Here is a 5,995-nt window from a genome sequence, read left to right as displayed (position 1 = left end):
ACTTTAAAGGTGCCATTAAAGCCACTCCTTTGACTTAAGGAACTGTTTCTCAAAGTGGGCTCAAAGGAACACTAGGTTCACATAAATCAATATCTTGGGGGCAGTAGGAAGAGTTCTTTAAGACAAGGAAGGAGTTACATCTTTCTTTTATGCCTTGTTTTCCCAGATCCTAGCACGAAGCCTGCCGCATAGTCTATTCAATGAATCTACATAGAATGATGGTTTACATGGCCAGATATGCTTGGGAAACACCAGATAAAAGCCAAAATTAAGTCAGCTTTCTTACTTTGGGCTTTCTCAGAGCTTTAGTCAACGAACATACTTTACGAAATGTCGAGAAAAGGAACTGCTCTGCGAATGTATTTGTTTGGATCTAAAATTCTGAAATGCAGTTAACCAGCAGCTTGAGGTCATCTTGTTCTATGGTAGAGTAGTTTAATAGATTCAAGAGCTTCATCCACTGTGCTGAAGGACACTAAAGGGGAATTGAAGGAGCATAAACCCGATATAAATGGCCTTTGGGGTGACTGGAGGAGCAGCTGTCCAGACATGAAACCTGGAGGTTTTGGAAACCCGGACATCTTGAAGCCCACTGGAGGGAAATGCTGATTGAAGGACCTGCCTCTAGAAGGTACCCGAGTCAAGGCATTTTGGTTACATCAGGGATGGAAAAGACAAAGGTGTGTAAAGACAAAGGAGATGCTCCAGAGGAAGTCGAGTTGCACGGGTTTGTCACCAGGTCCCCAGCAGAGCAGCAGATGTCCAGGGTCATGGGGACAGAGGACAAACAGGAGAGGAGCCAGCAGAACTGAGCACTGAGGCCCGGCAAAGCCACAAAGGTGGGTGAGGAGTGAGGAGTCGGGGGTTCCCAGAGAACCCCGAAGACAGTGGTACATATTCAGTCATGTCCAAGTGCGACCCTGCTCGCCGATGCCACTAAATAGACACCACCTAATCATCAAGCAGCTAAGTCCATTCCTCTCATTCTGGAAAACAGAGGCAGAGACAGAGGCTGAAGAGCTCCAGTTTCTCCGAGCTTCAATTTAGCCCTCCCTTTGATGAGCTGCCGCCACGGTGTGCACAAAACGAGTGCAATTTAAAACTCAGGAAACTCGGCTTTCGATAATTCCCCGCTAGGTTTCCGTCTGCTGAAGAGTAAATAACACAACTGCTACAAACGCTGGAAGCAAAATCTCCAATAACAGCTCCATGCTTATGATAACTTTCCCAATTTTCTGCAATCTCCACCGCTTCTCTCTTGACTTGGGTCTGTATCAGATTTTTTTCTTTTCTTTATTGAACATCTGCCTTGGGAGCCACTGTCACAAAAAGTAATAAACACATCAATCCAAAAGAAAAGGAGAGGATTGAGCAGTTCAAACTACTTAACCAATCAAATTGGCAGCTGGCAGAATGAAATGGAGGGGTGAGAGCTAAGAGACCCACTTTCTGGAGAATGTTGCTAATGATGGTACCCACCCGTGGGGGACGAGGTACCCAAACTGCACGGGGCTTCCTAATAAGTTAATTACAGTTTCTAACACTAATTATAGACTTCAACCTTTGTTGAGATTTCAAGCCCTGGGATTAATTTGTAAGTCATTCATTCAGCTGAAACTTGACAGCTCTTGCTGCTTCTAAAATATAAAGGAACAAGGGAAAGAACTGCCTTAGAATTAAAAAAATTCCTTTCCTTAAAACAAAAACCTAAACAATCATGATGCCTTTTCCACTTATTACCCGTGGACTCGGAAAACGTGAACCACAGACAGCAATCATTACGTTCCGTGTCCCTGAAGTTCTCCCCCTGACTCCCCACCTAAAGAACAACAACAAAAAATTATGCCTGAAAGGGAAACAAAGCAATTTATGTTTTCTGGTTATCATCCTGGAAATAGCCAAAGATTACTTGCATACCGAACAAACGAAATCAAATCTTTCACTACTGCTTTAAAAAAAAAATCCTATTACAAATTACATTTAACTCAGGTGTGTATAGTTTGCCAGTTCTTATCCAGTTGTAAATTAGACCAGGGTTGCCTGTTGGGAGGGAAAAGTGGCTTTTGAAACATGTCTTATTGACTGGGTATAAATTACCTGCAGCAGATTTGTGAAGCAAATTTGAAGCAAGAGATGGCTCCAGGCAACATTGTATTGATTGTAGATTGATATTCCGCTGATTTTAAGGTGAGAAATAAAGATTGTTTTAGCAGCAATTTAATTAACAAATCATTGCACAAATGCTAAGAATATTGTGTTGTCTAATACAGGGATTTAAGCTTTAAAAAAAACAATTATCTGGGAAATGCTTAGCTTCACATGTAGATTAATTGTCTTTACTTATCACTCTAAGTCTCTCTGTGAATCACATAAAACAAAATAATGGTTATGAGCACCCTGCTCATTTTTCTTGAGCCATGAGAAGTGAGGTTTTCCCTCCTCCTCAAAGCAATAAACACACTTGTCTTCAGCACTGGCAAAAATTGAGTTATGCTGTTTTTAGCAAAGCCCTTGGAAGCTGGAATGAGTAGGGAGGCCTGACTGTCAAGCCAGCTCTGTCTCCAAGCTGTCAAGTGACCTTGGGCAGATCATTTCCCCCATCCCCAGTTTCTTCACGGTTTAGATCACCCCTAAAGTAATGGTGTGCTGGCGAATGTTTAGCAACCAGCTCTAGAGAGGGGAGTCCTGATTTGTAGCATCTGCTAATTGCCGTGGTGTAAATACTGTGACTGTAACTGATTTCAAGCTACCAATCTGACATTACTGAATGCATAGTTGGGAAGAGATGCTGCAAGCCACCTCGAACCAGCCCCAGCTGACCACTGCCTCTAAGATCCTCCAAGGTTCAAGAGTTGCATGGGTTTATAAATGTAATTTAAATTTAAGTTTAAATGCACATACAGAGAAGAGAATTACACCTCTTTTTTGTAATTCAGAAGTTATTTTAGAACCTTCCAATGTAACAGGATTATAAAAATGAATATTAATACGATTTCTCATCAATACCAAGTCCAGAATATCCAGATTTTTCTCATTTTGTTTCTTAAAAAAAAGCAATAGGAAAATCATCTAATACGGAGATAATGTCTCTAAGTGTTTCCAGAAGTCCTCCAATGAACTGCTTTTTCAAAAATTATCACTTTTTTTCTTACTATTAAAGTACTGCATGTGTATTGAAGATAATGCAGGCAAATTCGGAAAACTAATATAAAGGAAAACGTCTAAATCTCTGTAATTACCTCATCCAGAAATTAACGTATTGGCATATTGTTGTACAGTTATTTCTCTCTCCTCTCTTTCTCTCTTTCCCTCTCTCTGTCTTTCATGCACACACACACTCATACACTCTTATGAATTTTTTTGCTTGTTTTGTTTTTGTTTTGTTTTGGGGTTTTTTTGTTTTTGTTTTTGAGACATAGTCTCACTCTGTCACCCAGGCTGGAATGCAATAGCACCATCTCAGTTCACTGCAACCTCCGCCTCCCGGGTTCAAGCAATTCTCCTGCCTCAGCCACCTGAGTAGCTGGGATGAGAGGCACTCACCACCACACCCAGCTAATTTTTGTATTTTTAGTAGAGACAGGGTTTCACCATGTTGGCCAGGCTGGTCTTGAACTCCTGATCTCAGATGATCCGCCCACCTCGGCCTCCCAAAGTGCTGGGATTACAGGTGTGAGCCACCGCGCCTGGCCATGAATATTATTTTTTTTCAATGGGATCAAACAAGGTTTTGTGACTCTATTTGCTAAACAATGAAAATATTACCATTTCATTAAATATTCTTACATTATTTTTAGGGGCTGCAAGACCAAGCCTTATTTGAGCAATCGATCACTCAATCAATCATTCTCCTTGTCTATTTACAGTTTTTTGGGCCCCTTGTCTATTTACAGTTTTATGTTAATGTAAGACAACTCTGCCTCCAGCATCACGGATCAACTGTACACAGTCGCAATTACTGCTGATGGATCAGTTGCAAGAACAGGAGTTGCTGTATCTGTTAATGTACTTTTTTAAAAAAGATTAAACTTTTCGTGGAAAGAAACTGGTTATGAATATCTTTGTATGAGATCAGAGACTACCTGTAATCTAGGGACAGGCCCAGCATCGATTGAGTGACATTGTAAGTTTTATTTTGTGTCTCCCACAAGGCAATGAAAACCCAGTAAGGGTTGGTTGTTGTCATCCTATCGGTCAAATACCACTGCTCTTCTTAAGAGTGATCTGAGCGTGGCAGAGAGGGGTGCAGAAGAGCAGATCAAGATCCCTGTCAATTTCAGAGCAGCCTACCCAGAAGCAAGTGGAGAAGACCTTGACAAAAACCCACAGGACTATCCTTGCTCAGAGGGAGATGGCAGGAAGAGCCAGGGCTCCTGCTACATGGACAGAAAAAGCTCCCTACACCTTAGGAGGGCCCACAGATCTGCAGAAGGAGGTTGCCTGATGGGCGGTAGAAAACATTCTCTTGCCATACAGACTTACAGCAGGAAATAGACACAGCCTTAGGAAACTTCTGATTTGCCTTTTCAACAATATTCAAGAAGACATTGAATCCAGAAACTAGAGCAAGCAGGGTAAGAAAGAAACCATCTGAGATAAGGGGAGAGTGAATGGAGAGAAAACACAATTGATTAATTAAAAACCCTTATATGAACAGCAGGTTGGAGACTGCAGAAAACCAATTTAATGAGGTAAAAGACAAATTCAAGACATTTTCCATTATACACATGGGAAAGTTTGATAGATACTGATTTATAGTGATAGAGAAAAATGATCAAAGACACGTGAAAAACGTAAAGGTTGTCTTTAGCAGAACAAAAATGGGGTCTGTCACTCTAAATTATTTTTTAACAAAAGGAAGGAAGAAAACATAGTTCATATTTTTTAAAAAGGAATGAAGGGAAATCAAATAAGCCTAAAAATCAAAACAAAACCATAGAAAACCAAACATTACTGTCACCATACATGGATTAACTATTAAATACAAACCCATACAAATGAGTTAACCCTGTTAAATTCAGAGAGTCTCAAATAAAGCAAAAAAAAAAACACCGCTATTTAGGTAGATAACCCTAAAACAAAAGGATTCAAGAGTAAGAATATAGACTATTTGGATAATATAAGGTCATATGTTTATATATTATATATAATATTATTATATAATATGCTATTATATATTATATAATTTGTGATCATATAATATATATATTTGTGATCATATATGTTATATAATTTGTGATAATACAATATTATATAATAATATGCTATCATATTAGGTAATAATATAATAATATTTATGTATCAAATTATATCCCATACAAAGAAGACTATATTTTAAAAATTATTCATAGACTATTTACCCAAAAAATTATCTTTTACGTTCTAAGGATGACCTTAATACATTCAGAAAGAACTATATAACTCCAGAGAGGTGGTTTTAACATGGAGAATTGAGTCCGACAGTTATTGCCCCCTAATTTCCAAAATTATATAGAAAAGACATCTAAGAATAAAAAACAGTCTGTAACTATCCTTGAAAACTGAAAAGACTACAACTAATGGACCCCAAATTTTAAAGTACTTCTGGAAGCTGAAGAAGTAGAAATGAAAAATAATCCAAGGAGTGACAAAGAGTCCATTTTCAATGCCAGACATAGAGGAACCCTGAGAAGGATCTGGAAACTCAAGGAACCTAGGAGAACCCCCAATCCCAGAAGGGCAGGGTTTAGTATGCAGATGGCCTGGGCAGCTCATAGGGTGCTCAGGCATAATCCTCTTTGGCTTTGATCCTGGCTCTTCCAGATGACAAACCAGCTACTACGAGTGGATGGGAACAGTCACCTGGGTGAAAGCCATGTGCTCTTCCTGGCCTGTGATGCTTTCGGTGGCCCCTGGACACTGGTCCCTTGCCCTGAAGATGGTGCATTACTCAGCATCAGAAAGTGCTGGGCTAGTCTCAGCACAGTATTATACAAATTAGAACGTCATCTGGCAA

The 5,995-nt window shown here is 39.7% G+C and overlaps 1 long non-coding RNA gene across 1 annotated transcript; it reads right to left on the bottom strand.

Annotated features, from left to right (window-relative positions):
* Positions 1–418: 418 nt before the first annotated feature.
* On the bottom strand, positions 419–2,192 carry LOC144337757 (uncharacterized). The gene is made up of 2 exons (XR_013411259.1): positions 2,098–2,192; positions 419–1,319 (listed from the first exon to the last, which is right to left on the bottom strand). It is a non-coding gene; the product is annotated as an uncharacterized LOC144337757 (long non-coding RNA).
* Positions 2,193–5,995: the final 3,803 nt, after the last annotated feature.

Source organism: Macaca mulatta, chromosome 20 (assembly GCF_049350105.2).
Source record: "Macaca mulatta isolate MMU2019108-1 chromosome 20, T2T-MMU8v2.0, whole genome shotgun sequence".
Classification (NCBI taxonomy): Eukaryota; Metazoa; Chordata; class Mammalia; order Primates; family Cercopithecidae; genus Macaca; species Macaca mulatta.
Note: the sequence above shows the minus strand (reverse complement) of the source record. Positions and strands in the feature narration are given on the sequence as shown.